The sequence below is a fragment of the Gallus gallus genome, chromosome 4 (genome assembly GCF_016699485.2).
Source record: "Gallus gallus isolate bGalGal1 chromosome 4, bGalGal1.mat.broiler.GRCg7b, whole genome shotgun sequence".
In the NCBI taxonomy this organism is placed as follows: Eukaryota; Metazoa; Chordata; class Aves; order Galliformes; family Phasianidae; genus Gallus; species Gallus gallus.
This window is the reverse complement of record NC_052535.1, coordinates 72,109,692-72,132,603: the sequence shown is the minus strand read 5'-3', so window position 1 is coordinate 72,132,603 and position 22,912 is coordinate 72,109,692. Positions and strand designations below refer to the sequence as shown.

The following is a 22,912-nucleotide window of genomic DNA, read 5'->3' as shown; positions in this document are numbered from 1 at the left end:
CTCATAACTGCCAGTACAATATGCCAATACATACTAAAAACATACTGCTCAGACTATGACTTTGACGATCAATTCAGGTAATACTACTGACAATAAACTGTCATCTATTTCAGTAATCTGCATAAGAGCATCTGATGTTTTATGTAAACATAAGTTACATTCTGTTGTGCTTACTATTTTAATCATAAAATAAGTTTCACATGTCACAACATATTTCACAGGGGAAAAAAAGGAAGGAAAAAATCTAAGTTAAAATAGCAAAAGTTAGTTTTCATTTTTAAAATTATTATTGCTTTTAAAAACAATGAACTATAAATTAGTCATATAGGTTAACTTAAACATGACATGATCAATAATATTGATTTTTTTAAATATATATGGAATGATAAGGATAGCAGTGACATTTTATTATTCAGAGACCCTCAGTCTGATTACAGTGATTTAATTTATCACTTGATTACATATGAAAAGAGTTCCATTAAGTACCATTAGGAGCTTTAAGCCAGATCTCAGTTGTTACATATATAATAACTTACTTCTAATGCCACTGATAGAGCTACAGTGACACATATTGTTTAAGGATCTGATTTAATACACACAGCTGAAATTTCATCCATGATAGTAAATGTGGATACAATTTACATTGATAATATGATATTAAAGACACAGGAAATGAGAAGAGAAAGAAGGTTTGAAAAGCTAAAAAGAAATTATGGGAAACAGAAAGTGATTTTTTCTGAAAAATGTCAAATGGATATTTTGGTGCTCCTTTCAACTGTTGTATGAGGATTAATAAAAGGCTTTGTGGTGTAGACTCCAGCACTGTGAGGATTCCTTCCATATTTAGAAAAAACACACAAAATCCTTTTTTAAGAATAGCTTAATTCACATGGAAAAAATGTTTTGCTGGAGTGCTTGATTCTGCCATGGAAAGAACTGTATCAAGAGCCAGCTGAGATGCCCTCAGACATTTTCACTGGGCTGATGTATATATCAGAGAACCTGATGTTCTCTGTTATATAGAGAGTTGGATTCTGTTATATAGAGAGATATATGTCACTATATATTTTGTGAGAACTGTTGGTGATAAGTGGACAGTTGGACTGGATGATCTTGTAGGTCTTTTCCAAGACTTAGTGATTCTGTGATTCTAAAGGACATATGTGTCACCATTCTTCACTCATAAATGGACATCAGTCAGAATGACCAAGTAAATTTGAATGGACATAGACTCCTTGTCAGCAAGAAATTTGCAAGGAGCCAATGAATCAACACAATATGTCAGTATGGTCTTCAATGAAATTACTTTTATGGAAAAGTTAGGTTCTTAACACTTTCTCATATGTATAGGTAAATAAATGGGGTGAAACTTGGAAATACATACTTCTGGAGAAATTACTTCTGTAGAATATGCAGTGTGACAGAATGTGGAGGTGTGAAGGAAAGTAATTGAGAAAGATAGAGGTTAATGCTGTGCAGCTGAAGTGTTTCACAGGTTGGAAGATTTGGGATTAAAAGGAATTAACCATAAGTGGACAAATTGAAAATAATCCCCAAAGCACTTTTAAGTACTCAGCGAAAAGTGACACAGATAGGATGTTAAACTGACTCTGAAGTGTTCCTGCTATCACTCTGGTGGAATGAAAAAACTGAAACCCTAAATCTGTTTCCCCAGGACAGTATGATAGAGTAGCCCTGATGCAATTTGTCTGCAAGAAGTGCTATGAAATTGTTCCTTAAATGCATAAAGTGAAATTGAGAAGTCAAGAGCCAAAAGCCAGACATTGAAGAAGTATGCTTTTCTCTTTCATGATAGTGACAGCACGTTTTAACAATCGAACTCAAGATAAGCAGAAAAGAGGAGTTTAAATAGGATTTTGCACATGATGTGTTTATCTTCTTACATGTGTGTAAACTTTATAACTGAGCAAATTAGGCTTTCTACTTTATTGATGAATTCCTCTCAGGAGTAACAATCGCTTACAGATTTTGCACAGGAATTGGTAATACAAAACATTTTTATATTTATTGTTAAGGGTTAAAAAAACCCAAATAACACCATTTCACCTCACAATTTGATGGTATTTTATGTCAATGAGGTGCAAACAGTTAAGCAATGTATTTTATAAATATACTGTTTGTTACTTTCTTCAGTTTAAAGAAGTTTAGAGAACCCAGAATAAAAATTTCTTGTATCGTCAGTGAAGTTATATCCTTTCAGAACTGCTTTGCACAGTTGCAAAACTTTTCATGCCATAGAGTGTTTAGAAATACATCATTTTCCCAAAGAAATATTGGTTCTGAAATGAAATCATTTGTGAAAGATGTATATAACTTTAAATAGAATCAGTGAGACACAGGGAACCTATAGAAAATTCTCCTTATTTTGAAGAAAAGAATGTGCTACAAAAGCAAAGTAAATGAAGCACGTTTGTAATATTTTTAGTACTTGAATAAATAAATAAAAAGAAAGTTAATATTGTACTTAGCGCAATGCATTTTTTATACATTCCTTCTACTTGTTTGACTATATAAACGGGCCCTGAGAGCAGTACACTGATCACCCTTTGTGAGGAGAGAAATCCTCTGGAATGTTCCAGTAGAAAACCAGTTGTTATTCTGTAGTTCCAGCCAGATCACGATTTACATTCTCCTTTCATATACTAGAGTGGCAAACTTTTGACCTTGCAAAGGAAGAAATAATTCTTCCTTTCTTTCTACGCAAAGTGGTTTATGGGACTGCGGCAGGTTGGATGTCACATTTCATCTCACAAGTGCTAGGACTTCATTACTAGACAGAAATACGTAATATGTTGTGGGATATCAGCAAAGGAAATTACTATTTAATGATTGAGTGTTATTAAATTGTTCCTAATTTTAATTGTATCTATTTTAATGCCCCTAAATTTTCCGGAATACATGAACATAAGCTGAATTTCCTCTAATTTATTTCTACAAGTTACCATTATTTCAAAAAATGACTTTGAAAATACCTACAGAATGTGTTTTCCTGTCTCTGACCAGACACTATTTACCATCAGTGATAACAGTTTGAAAACTCAGTACCCTGTATTTCAAAGACAGGCTCTGTAAGACTGTCGTATTTACCTGAGTATGAATTTGTCTGCACCATGTTAAAACCAACATCCATAGGAGTAAATACAGTCACACAGACTCTTGGTTAATTGAAAATCCTCTCAAACAAGAAAAGGCACTATTCCATGCAAAACCACCCTTCAGGGGCATAAGTGTGGTGGTACAGAATAGTCACTTGCTTTACTGTCCCTACTAAATGTTAGAATTGAGGGCATGAGTTGTGCTGTTTGCCCTTCCATTACAGCCCGTGCAGAGCCCCATTTTGACTCATCCTGGAGGAACCAGTTCCGTCCTGCCCCAGTGAAGTGATGGGATGCTGGTGTCCAGACCCATCAATGTCCTGCCCTGTTTGCTATTTGGGCTCCTTGTAAGGAGGATGGTGATGAGACACTCAGTCCTGTTCTTCTGTAATGCACAATGCTACACGAACTTCTGTAGACTAGTCCTGTTTGCGCATCCAGTTTACGTAATATCACACATGTGGTGTGATGTATATGAACTGATGAATATGTTCTCATAGGAAATGGAAGAAGCAAAGTTCTCTTCTATATAAAATTTGCAATTTTATGATCATAGAATTATAGAATCACAGAATGGCCTGGGTTGAAAAGGACCCCAAAGATCATCCAGTTTCAGGCTGCCCAGAGCCACATCTATCCTTGCCTTGGACACCTCCAGGGATGGGGCATCCACAACCTCTCTGGGCAACATATTCCAGTGCATCATCACACTGTGAGTGATGATATTTGCAGTGCTGTTTCTTAGCCTTGCAGGAAAAATAAGAGGCCATATTTGCAGAAATTCTGTGTTCTTTAACTGCAAGTTAAATTAATTGGACCTGTGTTGTTCATGCATACATCCGTATTAAAATACCAAAAAGGAATAAAAAAAATTAAGTTCATACTTTTCCAAGCTTGACATGCAAAAGTCTTTTTTTCATAATTTTGGTTTTCAATTCTAATTCTGAACACAAAAAATGGAAAAATAATGCCACTTAATTTCATTGTGGAAATAAACTAAGCATCTAAAAAGTGTTTCAGTGTTAGAATAGGAGGAGTAAATAATAATAACAATAATAATAAATAAGGCCCAGTTGAAAAAAAAAGAGATTTTGAAACAGCTGATACATAGATACAAAGAAATATCACTGCATGAGGAATGATTCCACGGGGAAAAAACAATAAAAGTACATTCAGTGCTGCAGGGTTGACTCATAGGGAAAATTAAAATTGTGCTATGTGTGAACTTTACCATTTTCAAGCTGTTAGACTTTGACTTCAACCTGAATATTCTTATGATGTATGACCAAGCGATTTATATTAGAATGTAACAATAAAGAAAATAAATCATATTTTTTTAAAGTAGATTATTCAACTAAAATTATTATTTACTGAAATATATTTTGATAATATCTCAATCCTGCCATCTGGCAATATTACAAAAGTCGACTCCTTGTTACAAGATACCAATTTGAATTTCAAAATCATAGGAGTGCTTCATAATTGCTTGAAGTTTGAACATTATTTCATTTACCAGCAATCAGCTGTTTAAAAATAGTGTCCTTAAATCATAGATCTGTATTTTTTTTCTGGGCCATTTTCTCCTTAAAATTGACTTGACATTTAAAACATCAGCTTTTTTCACAGTGTGCATCCCATCTGCAATTATACTGCAGCCCACTCAGCCACTCAGCTCTGTCCTTGCTACAGCAATAAACCTAGTAAAAGAACACATGCTTATGGATAAAATGGATAGCAATACATCCACACAAAAGAAAAAGAGAAAACCGGACCTCCTTACGGACACCCATTGCATTACATGGTGTAGTGCATTAACACAAGGAAAGCATATTACACAGTGAAGTGCCTCCCCTGTCTGAGTAATTACAGGATCAACAATAATCAAACTCTCTCACATACAAGAACGTTAACAAAGTTGAAACAGTAACTTAATCTTATCTCATATATTTCACTTGCAATACAGATGGAACAGCATATTAATAATAGTGCTTGTGTCCTTTGTCATAACCAGTTACAATTTTATGTGAAGGGATGATGATAAAATGCTTGGATTTCTGTGTTTTCAAATATTATTTGTAGAATAGCAACTGCAAAGAAGCTGAATAAATGCTTCATGTATCAGTGTAAGTGTACTTGACCTGTTTAAACACACTTTTTATACTGATTCAGTAGCTAGAATTACTTCTAAATGGTTATGGCATAGAAAAGGAACTAGACTGAGTCTGCCTACAGTCTGTGATTGTGTCTACACAACCTGCAGTACCTATACCAGCTAGTATAAAGTTGGCTTAAATTTTTCCATTCAACTGTGCAGCCAGTTATGTAACAGAGACATAGACATAGTCTCCACCGTGCTTGCTCGCTTCTTCATTGATTTGCAAATCCCATAATGCAATTCATGCATTCATATAAATGGATAGGGAAAAAAAGAACACCCTGAAAATACAATTCCAAGTGAGTTAATATACATGCAAGACTTTTCATGGAAACTTTGTTCAGTTCTGTGCTATTTGCAGTCACCTATACCTCAGAAGTTTTCCTATTTTCACTTACAGGGAATTTATAATATCTCTGTTTGGAAATACTTAATCATTTTCAATAATAATAAAACAATACAATCATGCTGAAGCCTTTACCTCAAAGGAGATATTTTGAATATTTCTCCTCTACTTGGAGTACAGCAATTTTCACAAAGGTTGTAGGAATTCAGATCAAAATGTTTGGAAATCACCTACATGTTCTAAAGCTGTAAGGTAGAAAGTGATATATAGACAAAAAGAGGAACATAGACAATAAGAAACAAGGCTAAACTGAAAAGAAACCATAAATTGGTGTTGGAGAAAGCTTGCATTTCAAGCTAAAATATTGATGGAAGAACATCCCTGAAGTGTTGCCAAACAAGCATGAGTTTTCTTACTGTAAGAAGTTGCTTACCTAATTCAGCAGTTGGTGGCAGACAGCCTAACTTCCTTCCTAGTTGTTAATCCTATACCATAAAATATCCTTAATGTAGTTTTCAACAGTTCTGTTTATCTCCCTGGGGATAAAAGAACCTGCTGTTTTGAAGTGTCAGATTTTATACTATGTTGCAGTGAGTTATTTTTATTTATCTTCCATTCTATGTTTTTCTGAGGCATATACATAAGTAATCTTCAAAGAGCTATTTGTACTATTTGTAATTTTTTTCATATTTAAGCTTTGGTTTGTAGAATTATATGGAAAAACATATATAGCTTACCTCCTGGACATTATACTCAGACTATGCACATCTAACAGATTTTTAATTATTTTTCCTCACCTTCTGGAATACACGAGATGTCTGTCAATATAAATCATCAGATTTTACATAATATTGCATGCTGTTTGTTTTCTGAGAACAGGTGTTTGGATCAGATTTAACTACATCTTCCTTTCTGTGTTCCAGAGATAGGAGATATCCAGGTGGATATCTCTCTGTTTAACTCTCTGCAAAATGGCCTGAGATTGAGTCTCCGCCATGCTTAGGATTCCTCCAGTTCAGCAGCAAAGGCACAGATGCCTGCAGTTTGGTAAGCAGTGGTAGATTCTTGAATGTATGTTAGCAAACCTGGTAATGTGCAGAGTATCCAAGTTTCTACAGTAAAGTATTGGACTGATATAATGTACTTTTGGAATTTTCAGTCATCAGAAGTGACAGATGTTGCAAAAAGGTAGGAAGTTCTAACATCATTTTTTGGTCTGGCAAGGGAATCCTTTGTGGACCTCTGGCCCAAATCAGCCCAAATCATTTATTTCCTTTTCTGAGAATGGGAGATTCAAAAATCAGGCTGTTAAATCAGCCTTTGTTAAAAAAAAGAAGTGAAAATAAACAAACAACCCGGAAAATGTACATGAAAGAGTCCTTCATGCCCCAGGTAAATGAATGAAAAAATGTAATACCCTAAATTTCATCTTTCCTTGAGCATTGAAGCTGAATTTTCATATGAAAGTAATTAAAGCAGGAATTATCCAAACATGAATGATCTTTCTTTCTTGGTAAGTAGAAATTTTAGCTGCTTGTGCATCTGAGCCCCGCAAATCTCATTTAATTTGAAGAGGTAGAACTACTGCAAACAAAAAAGAATTCATCTCAGAAGTGCTCTATACAGGGATTGGTAGCATAAAAGCATAGTATTTGTCTAGACATGATGATATAGTAAATTACTGTTTATCAGGGACTTTATTTGAAATCTGATTTAACAGCATAGATATGACCCATGAACACGGAGATATCTTCATGAATTTACTGGTACATGTTCATGTATGCATTGCAGACCTGGAATAGAAACACTGTTCTTGTATTTTTGTAAAGCTGTTTTGGGGAAAAATAGAACAAAACAGTCAGGGGAGCTACTGTCAAAATAGTAAGAGTACTGATTGTTAGGAAAAGACAGATTTTCTGTAATAATTATTAGGAACTAATAATTATTACAGAAAATCTGTAATAATTATAAGGATGGGATTATTATTTTAAGCTAGGCTATAATGCTGCTTTTCATATTTAACCGTTTTAGGCATACGTTTTTATAATTTATTACTTCTTAAGTGTGCACATAAAAAAGCACTTTTTTTCCTGTTTTCCTTTATTTCCATCCTATAGACAAGGTAATTTAAGAGATTTAATAGAAGACTTTATTTCAAATATGGAATCCTTCATCTTTAAATTTTGTGAAACACATTAATACTCACTACAGAGGAGGCAATAGAGCTCAGCTGTGTTTTGTAACAGTAAGTTATTTGTTTCTTTACATCTCTTCAAGATATTGGTGTTAATCGTTACCTAGCTTTTCTGGGTCAACATTTTCCCTTGTAAAGCATAGCTTATTTCTCCTTTGACTTTCACATGTTCTTATTTTAGTGTGTTCTGCTAGTTCCATAATTTTTGAAATTTCTCTCCTCATTTTTTATTTTAATCTATTCTATTCCCCACTGTGCCATTGTACTTCTCTCTGCTCCTGTGCTGTGCTGTCCTCAGGCTAACATGAATAGCATTATGTACATATCTGAGATTAGATGCAAATCTAGACTAACACCTTTTAGTGAACATGGCCTGTAACATGTCTCTGATGGCTGCTCAAAATGTTCAGATAGTGTAAGCTGGGATAAACTTAATGTGTTACCAGTTGCTATACTACAACGAATAGTGAGAATTTCGCATCAAACTGTAGAGCATAAAGCTCCCTGTATGAACTCATCGGTTCTAGATTCACGGACACCTAGGGTCTGTACATCCAAAGAGGTGCTTATTTGCTGTGATGGAGAATACAGCAACATTTGTTTTAGAGAATACAGAAGAAAATAGGAACGTGTTGAGAACTAGCCATTTCAAACACACTGAATCCTCAAAGGAAGGGAAAGCAACATGCTTGGTCTTAACTAGGAAGTAATCTTAATCTATGTGCTTTTGTAATTTCTATTAAATGTAATCATCCACAGACTGATGTGGACTGAAATATCCAGATCCAAATCCAATCCATACTGAAAGCTGCCACTGAATTGTTGAAGAGAAGGGCACGCCAGGGAGTGTCAAATGCAGGCTGCTCCACAAATTATGAAGAGCAGGAAATGAGGGAAGCACCAAGGAAGCCAGAGCAATATCCTCACATGCAAGGAGTCCAGATGTTGAACCAGAAGCATCAGGGTCAGAATTAGGTCCAGAAAAATGGTTCAGAGAACAGCTACAAGCCAGTCATCATGCAGCAAGTCCATTATGATGAGTCAGAGTCGGGGTTAGGGAGGTTGGGACCAAACACATATGTACCTGGCAGAGTTGTAATGTAGCTCAGATGGGAACTAAGCCAGAAAGCCTCAGACTTGAAAGAGGCTCCTGGGGAAAAGGAAGGTCTGACCCTCACTTGTAGTTCAACTGTTGTCATTGAAGGAGTTGGCCTCGGCCTTATCCTGCAGAACTCTTTAATTTGCTTGCAGAAGGGGAGATGCTCTCAGAATACTGACAGGAAGAATTTTATATTCTCTTGAGACAATGGGTTATTTAACAAAGCAGAAGAGACCGTATCAAGCCGAGAAAGTCACATTTGTATACTTGAAGAAGACCCAGACTTATTTTAATTAAGAAATATAGCCAGAGAGTTTCCTGGGTGAAAATGAATAAAAAGAACTTCGGACTGACACTAAATCTTTCTGATCTGCCTGAAAAACTGAAATGAGAACATGTTAAATGAGGTAAGAAGCTCCTCCAAGATGAATATCTGTGGGAATCCTCTGAGGACAAAGTTCTGGAAAGTGTTCTGTGAAGGAAAGGACATTCTTTATCATGGATGGGTACTTTTATTGATCTCCAAATACAAATGCAATGTTTGGTGCAATACTGAATTCATGACTACCATCTTGTTTTGCAGCAAGTCACCTGAAGTGAGAGAAAGACTGAAGGAGAGATTTTTAAGAGGTAGTCATGATATAAGTAGATTAGATATGATTTTCTTTTCTTTGTTCCTCTCTATTTTAATAAAACTTATTACTCTATTGCCTGCTTTGGCTGGTATGAATAAATGTTCTTGTTTACATTTTTATCATAGCCTAGATTATATTAAGATGTTGTTTAATGTTTCTCATCTTAGGGGTGTGGGGAATAACTTGGGACTTAATAGCAATTAAACATCCACTCAAGTACCCTTAGTAAACCTTTCACAGTTTCACACAGCCCTTCACAAGGGCTAGGAGTGATCACCGGTACTAACTGACTGCACCAGAACATTGCCATCCCAGAGATAAAAAGAGCATAATTTCTTAACACACATTTTTGTCACTAAGCAGGTTCTTTGGCAAATAATAAGATAGAGGGGTTTGAATAGGTCTCAAGGAATGTGTGACAAAAATATTTTTATGCAAATTGACCTGGACAAGATATTTTCTTTAGTGAGGAAAACACTGTAGTATGAAGCCTCACTGTCTTGGTCTGTCTCTTTGGACTCACTGATTCTGCAGTTCTTGTATGCATAGTAGCTGTACTTCTCTAACGAGGTTGAAGAGTTCAGCATCACAGTATCTGGGAAGCAGAGTGGTGAATGCACTCAAAGAAGAGAAGGCCCTAAACTATTTTCCACTTTTTTTTTTTTCTTTTTTTTTCCATTCCTCTGGCAAATTGTAAGACTACTGTGTTTTGAATTGACAGGACTACTTGCAGTTTGTTCATAGTGATCTCAAAACATTAAAATTCAGAGAATCTGGTTTATGATTTTGATGATCTATAGTTGTCTTGTATGATAGCAAGGTATGTGGAAGTTCAGCACATCATACCCTTCTGGAGGAACGCAAAAGATTGTCTACAGGCTTACAAAAAAAAATTAAATCCTTTTTCCTACTAACGTTAAAAGCTTCAGAGTGCCCGCATTCTCCACCAAAAATCTGTCATGGAGTTATTTAGATAAATCTGTGCCCGTGAAAGGGGGGCAGTAGGCTTATGGGCCCCCCTGGCTTCCCAAAAACAAAGCAAAACAACAACAAAATGGAGCAGCAGCAACAATCTAAGGAGGAGAACTTATTTTACTAACTATGATGTTGGAATGCAAGATGACACAGTATAATACAATCTAATTGAAAGTAAGGATAATAAATCAAATGAAATAAGAGAGAGAGAAAGAGCAGGGAGAGAGAGAGAGAGAGAGAGAGAGAGAGAGAGAGAGAGAGAGAGAGAGAGAGAGAGTTTCCAAAACTGAAAGCCCTACTTGATGAAGGTGCACGGCTTGGAAGCACACCCACTCCTCTCTCTGGCAACAAGTGAAAGCGAAAGACCGTGCGCAACCAGATGACATATCTTCCGTGACGTATCTTCCTTCTCTGACCGTGAGGTCCTCTGACTGTGAGGTCCTCTGGGACACGTAGTTCTTCTTCTCTTTTGTCCATCATGTTATGATGTGGAATACCAATAGCAAAATTACAAAACCATGACATGACCAAAATGCAGGACCCAACACTTGGCCCTATTGAAACTAGTACAGTTAGCCTTGGCCCATTGATCCGGTATATCCAGGTCCCTCTGGTGACTTTCTACCCTCAGGCGTATCAACACTCCCTCCCAACATGGTGTTGTCTGCAAACTTACTGAGGGTGCACTCAATCCCCTCATCAAGATCGTTAATAAAGATGTTAAATAGAAGCGACCCGAGAACCGAACCCTGGGAGACACCACTTGTGACTGGCCTCCAACTCTTTGGGCCTGGCCATCCAGCCAGTGTTTCACCCAGCAGAGCATACACCCACCCAAACCATGGGGCAGCCATCTTCTCCATGAGAATGTTGTGGGGGACAGTGTCAAAGGCTTTACTGAAGTCCAGGTAGACTACACTGACAGCCTTACCTTCATTCACTAATTACTTTTTCTTAGGGATGCATATTAAATTTGGATCATCGCTAGGTTTGGTTTCTTTAGACAGAACAGCTACCTATTATAGTCCTTACCATCGACTCTACTAAAATAAGTAAACTTTACAAAACATGTATTTTAAAAAAATTATTAAGTATAATTATTATGCTTTCAGTAATAAATTAATTGGGATGAGACATCATTTTTGCATCGGGTGCTCCATCTCAATTTTGCTACTCATTCATGTTGCAACAATTCCAGACAGAAAAGAAGTGCACATTCTCCTATACTTTCTAGATAACTAACAATCTCAGAGAAAATTCTGGTCCATCTTCAAAGGCAGATTCACTTCTTTATCTGCAATTATTTTGTCTTAGCCAGAGTAAAGTAGTTGGAATATTTCAGTGGTTTTCAAGACTCCATGAGACCGACGCTCCTTAAATCACATTTTGAAACCTTTAAAATGCATTATCTCAGTCTAAAAATTATCTAGCCCCACTCTAAATAATTAGAAGTATACTGCATGCAAAATACCTTTGGATTCAAATAATGTGAGTAAATTATATTTGAATTTCATGATAAATATTTCAAGGTGTTTAGCAAGTAAAAGGGAATTTTATTTTATTTTTTTTAACTGTACAAACTCCTGTTCAAAACCTAACCTTCAGCAATACTGCAAAAGCATCACTGTTTTCCAAGACTTCCTGCTGGTAGTGATCTACAGGTATCCAGCTAGGAAACTTAAATTTGAGTTATATGCTCAATTATGAGTAACCACTGCAATTCTTTTACACAGACTAAATTATTCAAAACCATTTTGTGAAGTTTCAGACTCACAAATGAAGAAAAATTACTAAACAATAGTACAATCTTGAACAGTGGGCCCACGTGAACCAAGTAAGTTTCAGTAAGTTCATGTGTAAGACGTTGCACTTGGGTTAGGGCAATATCAGATATGAGTACAGAATGATTATAAGAACTCTCTGAGAGTAGCATTGTGGAACGGGTGTTGGGGATTCCATTCAATGCAAGCCAGCAATGTGTGTTAGTGGCCTGGAAGTCCTGGCTTACACCAAAAGAGGGGTGGCCAGAAGGGCAAGGGAGGGGATTGTCCCTCTCTGTTCCACCCTCATGATGTCACATCTGGAGTACTAAGTTCAGACCTGGGCCCCGCGGAAAAAGAAAGTCACAAAGCTGCTGGATTGGGTCCATAGGAGGGCCACGAAGATGATCACGGAGCTGGAGCACATCTCCATTTAAGATAGGCTGAGAGATCTAGGCTTGTTCAGCCTGGAGAAGATAAGGCTCCAGGGAGACATAATCAAATCTTTCCAGTAACATAAAGAGACCAACTTTAGAAGGTCTGATAGTGACAGGAAAAGGGGGAATAGTTTTAAACTAAAAGAGGGAAGGTTTAGATTAGATGTTAGGAGGAAAATTTTTACTCCAAGAGTGATGATGAACTGAAACAGGCTTCCAAGATGAGCTGTGGATGTCCCATCCCTGGAGCTTTTCAAGTCCAGATTGCATGGAACTCTGCCCCCCCCCGCCCCCACCCCGATCCAGTGGGTGGCAACCAAGCCTACTACAGGGTGCTTGTGACTAGATGATCTTTAAGGTCCAGCCCAAGCCACTCTGTGATATACTAAGCTCTAATAAGAACTGCAGTATGTCTCTGGACATAATAAAAGTATTGAATAAATCTTTCACAAAGACTTGCTCACTACAATTTATATTAATAAAAGCACATAAGAATCAAAATTTACAGTTTATGGCTTATGTGGGGTAAAGTTACAATACATTCTGAGGAAAAACAGCTTGTTTCAGGGAAAAAAATAATGTACCATGATGTACTGTTCTATTGTGTTGACTAGCACATTCAGAAATTCTGCTAGTGCAGCTAATGAGGTACCCCTTGGCATCAGTGCCTCTACAGAGCTAGAGAAGAAGCAGGGAACTGACTATATCCAAACACTTAGTCTTTTATGTTGTTGTTAACACATACTAATGTATTCCACAGAGCACTATTTTCAAACCATTGCTGTTGTGAATTTAGAATTATACTGTATTTTATTTATTCTGCCCATTAAAGCCTATTCCTGGGTATATATTAGCAATTTGACTTTATAGACCAGTTTGACAATTACATTTCCTCTGATTTGTCTTGACTAGACATTGTTTATTTTGTGTGGCTAGATATTTAAGTTATTGTTTTTGCTCATCAACTCAAACAAAGAAGTAGTTCTAATCAAGAAAATAACAATAATGAACCTTCAATGACTTTTCAGATGAATAAGCATTAGCGGTAGAATTCCTGAAAATATCATTTCAGAATTGCAATTCTGAATACATGCAAACAGCAGTAAGATTCAAGCACATACTAAGAAGTTACTTTAAATATGGAAAACAATAGGCTAGGAGACAGCTCCTATTTAAAAATTCAAAACCATCAATGTAATGTTCTGTATCTTATTTTCTATCTCAAAAACACAATAAACATCTACATGAAAAATGTAAAACATGACAATAAACAGACAAACAATTGCCAAAAAAAGGAAAGAAAACGTTTGGAACTGTGTTGTTTTTCATTAGCAATGATGTCACTGGAAAAAAGTTGGTTAATGGATCTGTCAGAACATGCAAGATTTAGAAAGAAAGTATTCATAAGGGCAGACATATGTGCACAAGGTTATTCACAGCTCAGACTTTCTCATAATTCCATTCCAAGAGAGTAGAACATATTTTGATCTCAGGGCACCAGTATGTAACCAAAGTATCTTTGCTTCCCTCTGTGCTTCCACACTTTACACTAATATCACTATAGTTCTTGAGTGTAATTCTTACCTTAGATAAAACATCAAAGATAAACTTAAAAAAAAAAAAAAAACAATTACAGAACTACGAAGAAAGCTAAGCTGAGCTTAAAAATATATGTTAAATGAAGTCACTATTTAATCTGTAAGATGCTTGACATACAAGGTTTGCTCCAAAATTAATGCCACCTATCTTGTTATGGTGGCCCATTATGTCAGAGGTGGGTGTTGGTGGTATTGCAGTAGAGGTTGAACTTTCCTGACAATTTTCCATTATATTTTGTTGCCATGTGACAGATGGCAGCAGAGAGGCAGTCTGGAGCAATTGCTGCTGACACAGAAGTGCGCAAGAAGCAAAGTTGTGTCATCAAATACCTACATGCAAAAAAAAAATTGCACCCATTGACATTCATTGACACCTGCTGAACATTTACAAAGACAAGAGTGGATGCAAGCACAGTGAGGCAGTGGGTGGGGTGTTTCAGCAGGTCACCTCTACTGGTGCAGATTTTTACAAGCACAGCTTTCAAGCTCTTGTTCATTGATGGTAAAAATGCAAAGCTAATGGTGGTGACTGTGTTGAAAAAAAATGTTTTATGGCACAGAATTGACTCTATCAAACAGTTTAATATGCTTTTTATATTTGTTATAGTTTCCATGGAAATAAATAGAAGGCATTACTTTTGGAGCAACCTGCATTTGATGAATTTTCTTTCTTCCTTCTGAGAGAAGATTTTCATTTTCTTGGTGCAGTTGATTTACTATAGAGACATATTCATAATAGAAAAATTTCTCTTTTGCACATTATGCTTATAATTTTAATAGAAACATTATCATATATACATCAGAAAGAAATCTAAGATAATGTGGCATATTGTGGTGAGGTGTATTCACACTTATAATTTGAGCTTTGTGAGGGCATTAATCTGAGCTCTTTGATTAAAAATGTTTCTAAATCTAATTTTAACTTTACTCTCTGTTGTAAAGCAGTGATCTGTAAATGTTTCATATTTTGACTTGGAGTTTCATTTTCTTCATAAAACTTAGAAATTTACCCAAACCTCATTCTCCTGATGACTGATTCCTTGAATATAATCACAGTTCAGTCTAACAGTTACTCTGATCATCAACTCTCAGAATTCAACTTTTCTTTAGGACCCAGATAAGTCTTGTGTACTTCACAAAAACCAGCAGTGAAATTAAGTCTTTGTTTCCAAACTGTAAGGTACTTCCAACCTTCAACATATTCTTAATAGCATCCTGTTCTTGAAGCTGCATCCTACAGCATAAGGCCTTTTCAATGTCAAGCAGCTATTCTACATTTAGTCTTTGCTAGATATGCAATAAATTTATTCTAACCCTTTTGCTCCCAGGAATAAAAGTAATTATACACACAATACTAACTATAACCTCAGCATCTCATCCAGGAACAAATACCAAACCACTGCTTGCTTTCACTGCTCTCTCACCAGTTTTATAATCTGGCTACAGTGCAATGAGGAACAAAATCTGATCTCAAAACCCATTCTGTCTTCATCTCTAATAGCCAATCACTGACAAATAAGCATCCAGAAAATGTTATTTAAATGGTTCCCAGTTTCTGAGAGAACTTCAGAGGCTTTAAAGAACTAGCAGGTAATCTACTGACAAAAACATAATTTAAAGTGCAAACTGCACTCCATGCTGGGTATTTGCTCCATGATTCATCTAGATTTAATATTAATATTAACACATCCACTAAAAGATTGTCTATGGAGACCTGTCAAACCTGTGGAAGAAGCCAAGTAATTTGGCTTCTCCTGTCAAGGTTAAGATATCAGTGATTCTGAGACTATGAATTGTTAACTCTAGTTGAGATTAGTATTAGTTGGGGTTTGAATTAGGACTTCAATTAATAGCCCTATTTGTTACTATCTTAGGACTCGTGGGGTACAATTTAAACTCAGGAAACTGGCTCCTACTATTTTCAGGCAAACAACAGAAACTTGGATTTGCACTGAAAGCTAAAGTTTTAAAGATACAAGGAGCAATGCACAAATTCTATGGAAATTTAAACTGTCTTTATATTATAGATCCCATTTTACAAAGGACGTAGAGACAGGATACTAGCTGTACCTTGCATACAACTGTTCTCAATGCACAAAATAAAACCACTTCAGGAAAAAAAAAAATCCATGTAACTATTTTATTGCAGACTGAGCAGTTAGTGACTCAAAGAGATTCCCCCATTTTTCAGTTTTCTTACAAAGAGTATTCGGCCTGATTTTTTTTCAGAATTTTTCACGCATGATTAGCAGAAATCAAGGTCGGGGGGCTCTTCAGATAATGGTTTTATAATCTTTACCAAGTCAATTGTGTTTCATTCAGTGGTTTATGAAAGAAAGCTGTCACTTCTAGATGAACTGTAGCATGTACAATAGAAGGGCATATGAATATCAACATAAAAGAATCAGGGCCTGTGGGGAGAGACAATTGCTTTTATTAAATAGCAGTTAAATACAGTTTAAAAAAAAAAAAAAGCAAAACAGACAAGCCTGGACTTGCTGCCTCTTTATCAGGGCTTTGAAGAAAGGCAGAGTTGGTGCAATGACATAGCTCTCCTAATTTATAGGTTGTCTTTTTTCCTGTCTGAACATGATTGGCTCTAGTTTTCAGCTATTGCTTTTGTTGGCTAAGCAAAATATCCAGCCACCAGAGATACACATTGTCAATCCTCATAGATTCCAATAAAGTCACTGCAAAACATGCCTTTCTTTGAAAAGATACCTAAATGAAGCGATTGGATTTCACTTTTTACAGAACTACTATTACAGAAAGCTTGCAGATATACTAGTTCTTACTGCATTTAATACACAATTTCTTTTTCTAAATAAATAAATGCTTGTTCTTTTGACAATTTTTCTTGCAGATTGTATATTCTGAAGAAAACATTACAAAAGAAGATTTTAAATATCAACTGAACAGAAGTACATAATTAACACTGGCCAGTCTCAAAGAGTATATGTGACAGGATAACTGTACTTGGTGAGACTTATTTAGAAGAGACATTGAGAGGAATAAGCCACCCACAAACTGCTTTGTGGCTGACCTTGTGGAAAGGGAGTTTGACAATTTCTTCCATGGGGGTAGTATTTAGTTTCAAGATAAAAGAAAAACTGAGATGAAAATTCTGAGTGGCATTTTGAAAGATCTGTTTGACAATCTGTGTCTTGTTGATTTTCTCTGATGAGAAAGAACATCATTGTTTAACAGGGAACAATTTCTAAATGTCAATGATTTTTCTCTTCTTTGGGAACAGAGTCAATGTCAAACTAGGTTTAAAAAAAAACACAACAACAACAACAAAAAACAGTGAATCAAGTGACAGAACTAGACTGGACAACATTAAACTCAGAAACTGAATTTCCTATTGTACTTCCAGTTGGCAGAGCATACAGAAACAAGCACACTCAAAGCCACAGAATCACAGGACAGTTTAGGTTGGAAGGGACCTCTGGAGGTTTTCCGGTCCAACCCTCTGCTCTGGTAGGGACATGGTGAGCTGGTTACCTAGGACTAGCCACCCAGGCAGCTTTTGAAGATTTCCAAGGAGGAGACTCCATGTCTCCAGGCTACTTGTGCCAGTGCTCTCTCCCCTGCACCTCCTTTGTTCCTTTTCCATATATGCCATCTCTGCAGTGATCTAAATCAAACTTAATTCCAACTCTGCTACAGTGTATTTTTAGGTCTTATGTACTAAACAATTAGCACAGAGAGAAAAAGCACATGTACTAAGCTGCATGTGTACAGACAGCAAAAATACTCTTGCAGCACTCATGGTGTGAAGAACCCATAGTGAGCTGGCAAGAGTTGTGCATAGCTGTGCTAATCAGCAGAGCTCTTCAGGGAACGGAGAATAGGTAGGAGTGGATGAAAGAGTAAAATTGGTATGCATGACATGTTAATGAGGTGTGTCTAAGCCATCTGAGCTTTGGGGAAGATAATTGCTTGAGAGTGAAATCACTATTTTGCTGTTTCAGGACAATGTTCTTTGGAGCTGTCAGACAGTGCTGAGTAAAGCAAAGGAGACAACAAAGTATTGAGCCAACTTGTTAGCATCTTCAATACAATTTTCAGTCGAACAACTTGTTGCTTGTAACCAGTTCTTTTATCCTTAAAAAAAAAAAAAAGCAAAATACCAGATTTTCAAAACTTAATTTTAACCTCCAGAAATTATGTTCTTCCATTATTTGTCATTTACTTTATGACAGAAAAGAAGCCAGACTTCCCCTTTCACCATCCAACATATGAAAGATGGAAAAAAGTTCCATGAGATTCTCCTTCAAAATTAAACGATTGGACTAGATGATCTTAGTAGTCTTTTCCAACCTTAATTGTTCTATAATTCTGTGACAAAAGATCATGGAACACTGGTACAGGCACTGCTGTTTTGTTGTTGGTTTTGTTTGTTTAGGTTTAGATTTTTTAATTATTTCTTGCCCAGGGACTTCTGAGGGTAGAAGGTTCTGAAAGAATTATGACTCTTCTGCACAGTAGGCATAAGTAGTCTTTAATGCTCCTGACCAATTCTACATTTCTCCTCCACTCTTTTTTTCCTATCCTTCTTTTAATTACTGCTTTTAAATCAAAATAAATAAAACACTTCACCAGACTAAGGTATCAGTACAGGTACTGTCCATTAGTAACATGAGAAATTAAAGAAGTGTTGAATGACAAATTACTATCCTGAAGTCCCTTGAACAGATAAGTGTTACACCTTTTTCACTACACCTCTACTGATAACTAGTTCCTATATCCTGATCAGAGAGCCACTAAAGGTAAAATGTTTGTTGTAGGAATTGCACAGAATTGTATTATTTTGATAGTCTAATAGCATTTCCTTCTATGACACATAATAACCAGAAAAATCATAGTGGATTTGCCAATGTATTTGGGACACCCTATTCAGAAAGGATTCAGCAGCACTATGGGAACACAAGTCTCTAGACTTAAGATGAAAAATGAACAAGGCATGTCCAGCACCTATAACCCTTAAAAGACAGTGAGGCTGAAGTGAAGAGTCAGGATAGCAGCTTAGCTGTCCCTTTGCACAGAAAAAAAGGCCCATCATTTTCCTCCTTGCCTGTCTACAGCTTCATTATGTACACCAGGATTGTGCCTATCAAGTCTCTATTGACAAGGTGGTGATAATGTAAGATGGGGAATTTTTCCCTACTTTCACAAGCTTTGCACACAATGACTAAATAAAAATACATCCAAAATATACATAAATACATATTCAGAGAAAGATTTATTTCCCTAATTAAAGTGTAGGGAATGCAATTTCTTGAGGAAGACAAAAAAAAATACATCCTTGTCATGAATTATTTGGGAATATTCCCATTTGGAGAACATGGATAAAAGCGAATGATTTAGCATATCAGTGTGTATAATGCATCAGAGAGGGAATGTTTAAGTCCAAGGAGCTGACATCATGAGGTCTGCATCTCTGTTTCTGGAAAGAGCGCGGAGCTGGCTTTAAGCTCCCTCTTGTTCATATGTGTATCAGCTAATATGCTATATAGCCTTGTTTCTCCATATTATTAAGCTATTCCAGACATGGTAGTTAGGACAAGGTGTTTGGAAGAGATGTGAAGTTTAATCCTGCAGGGTTTAAAAGACTGCTTTTTGCTATGATAAAGACTGATTTATTAAAGCTGTTATAATTCTACAGCCAGATTTTACTGGATGCAATTTTTTATGAACTTAAAAATGAGAAAGTCCTGCAGTATAAGGCAAAGAAGATTACTTGTCCCCGGTCTTTTCTGCTGACTCTCAGCTGCATAACATACTCTTACCATGGCTTTTCTGGGGAAAAAAAAGCATAGAAAAGAATGTTTTGTAGTTCCTTTAGCAAAAGAAAAATAAGAGTCTAAATAGATCAGAGGTTTGGGATTTTTTGTTGCTTTGAATTTCTAAGTTTTTATACTTAAGAATGAAAGATGGACTTGATTCAGAAAAAGAACTTAGTTACTGTAATAATGAACATCAGTATGCCAGCCAGTGGTCTTCAACACAGTCTTATCCATTGTTCCTAAATAAGGATAAAAGAAATCAGATACCTTGGAACAGAATCCAAAGCACCAAGGAAAGTAACAGGAAAAAAAAAAAAATCAATAAACTAATGAAATATGAAACCCAGAGGGGAGAAAAGGTGTTTCTGCTGTTTTAGTGTCTGCCTCTTAGCTATGATAGGTAGCTCTGTTCTCTTTTTCTCTTAACAGAGCAGTTGAAAAACAACTGCCACCTTAAAGGATATATAAGAAAACACCTCAGCTTTAAATATGCTCTGTTTTATCAACTTAAGTACTTTATTAAAAGCAGCTGCAGTCATTTTGACTGAGTATGACCATGATGTCAGTTTGCAATGTGAAAGTTACTGTGGTGGTAGGATCAGACCACATCAGAATTTTAGAGCTAAGCAGGCAGATAAGCATAGGGGTTGAGGACCCTGTTGAGAAAGGCACAGCATGGGTTAGCAATCTAAACTGGATAATAACTTTTGGCATAAACAGAATTATAACTGTATGTTGCCCTCTAGGACTTAGAAGAAATTTTGTTTTCTCATTCTACACTAAGAAGGTACATCTGTAATTCTTTTGGTATATCTACATCAGGTTTTTAGGTAGAAGAGGAATTAATATCTAAAGCTAAGACAGCTGTCTCCTCTTACTATACATTGGTCTTAACTGCAGAGCAGGCATAGAATATGTAAACAATTTCCTTCAGGTGAATCACATCTGGAAAACAGAATTACCAACAGTTTACCTATTGCGTCTGCAATTGATAGTAGATGCTTTGGTCAGATCTAACCATTTAGTATGAAATAGCCTTTTAATATAAATTCAGTGTAACTGTTAATGTCCTCATCTCCAATTACTAGAAACTTGCTTCTATCACAGCTCACTAGTTGTTAGCGTGGAGACAACCCGCTCCAACTGGATTCTTTGTAAAGTCCACAATGCTTCCATAATTATCTTGTTAAATGCACTGTTGTAAAATCACTACACAACTTACAGAAGTCTTGGAAAGAAATAATATTATCTTCCACTCTCTTTCTCCCCCCTCAAACTGAGCTCTTATCACTGTTAGCAGACCTGATTTAGAGGGTTACAACATACTAAGTTCTTTGCCTTTATCTTAGATTTCTTAAGTATCCATAAGATCATTTTAACTGAGAAAAAAAAATAAAATAAAAAGATTTTTAATATTTTCCTATAGCTTTCACCATATACACTTCCACGTTTGGTATAAGTCTTATCCACTGGCGTCTCTTTGGAGGTTAAATAGGAAGGAATATTGCTTCTCTGACTTAGATAAGAATATATCTAGACTTCTTATTGCTTGCGTATCATAAAGTATTTTACATTCGCTGTATCACTGATAGCAGCCATCCCTAGGAGTGCAAAGAGGTGATCCACTTTGAGCTAAGGTTTGGACTAAATAACCTCCAGGGGTCCTTTCAGTCTTAAGTTATACTATGATTTTGTGACACAACAACATCTGCCTCAGTTGAAGGTAAGATTCAGAGTAACAACTGTATTTGTTGCTTAGTTTCCCAGTTACAAAGCACAGAAAAACAAATGCTAGTATGTTTGACCATTTTCTTAAAAATGAAATTAAAATTAGGTATGTATCTCACCATCAGACCTGTGGAACATATGCTTCTTACATTATATGAGATAAACAGCAATTACTGAAGAAAGAGGCAGCAAAGAAGCTGTAGTCTAGAGTTCTAACTTGCTGAAAAAAAAAAAAAATGTTAGCTATAGTCAGGCACATTTTTACATTTGTTAATATAGAATTAACAATATAAAATAACATACAAGGGAGGTAGCTTCATTTGGACATGTCATCAGTGAAATCATAATAATTCTGGAGATTTCCTCTGTAACAGAAGAGAAAGCACAACAATGACAGCAGGGCAGTGAGATCTCAGATTGCAGTGAGTGAGGATTCACACAAACACAACAGCAGTAAGCAAAAGAAAAAAAAAAAAAAAGAAAAGAAAAAGAAAGAAGCCACTTACCTTCAGAAGGCCTCAGGTATACAGGGGTCTTCAGTTTCCACTGCCAACTCTTAAATGAGATCTGGTAAGAGGTGGATCCTGGTTCCACCCGTTCCAGTCACTCGGATGCATTGCATACACCTGAGCTCCTCTGGGTTAGCCCTGCTCTCCTAGGAGGTATTCAATCACTTTTTCAAGCCATGACTTGCATTTCCACTACAGCCTCTTTAACACAGATTTATACATTTATGGGAGTAAATACCTTTCACTACCTTGCAGATAGTGAAAATGCTTATTAAGTTAGAAATAAAATAGGTATAGCCTTTTTAAGATTAACTCATGAGACAATATGTATGTGTTAAACTTGTTAATACTGAAAGTTTCAAGCAACCTTAAATAGCAGGGACATATAGTATAATTATGCCTTCAACAATTAACCTTGCATTTTTTGAAATGAATTTATGATTTCATTCATACAAAAAGAATTAATAAAACATGTTTTCAATAAAAATACTAAAGAACTACATATGCAATTCCTACTGATATTCTACAACTGCTTTCCTGCTCCCCTTGCTGAAATACATACACTGAAGTA

General features: G+C 36.1%; 1 long non-coding RNA gene across 1 annotated transcript in view; it reads right to left on the bottom strand.

Annotated features, from left to right (window-relative positions):
- Window positions 1–22,364, bottom strand: part of LOC121110644 — a 64,632-nt gene extending 42,268 nt beyond the window's left edge. The window contains exons 1-2 of the long non-coding RNA XR_005859498.2: window positions 22,136–22,364; window positions 21,952–22,052 (exon numbers count right to left, since the gene is read on the bottom strand). This is a non-coding gene — a long non-coding RNA (uncharacterized LOC121110644). The remainder of the gene's footprint in view (window positions 1–21,951; window positions 22,053–22,135) is intronic.
- Window positions 22,365–22,912: the final 548 nt, after the last annotated feature.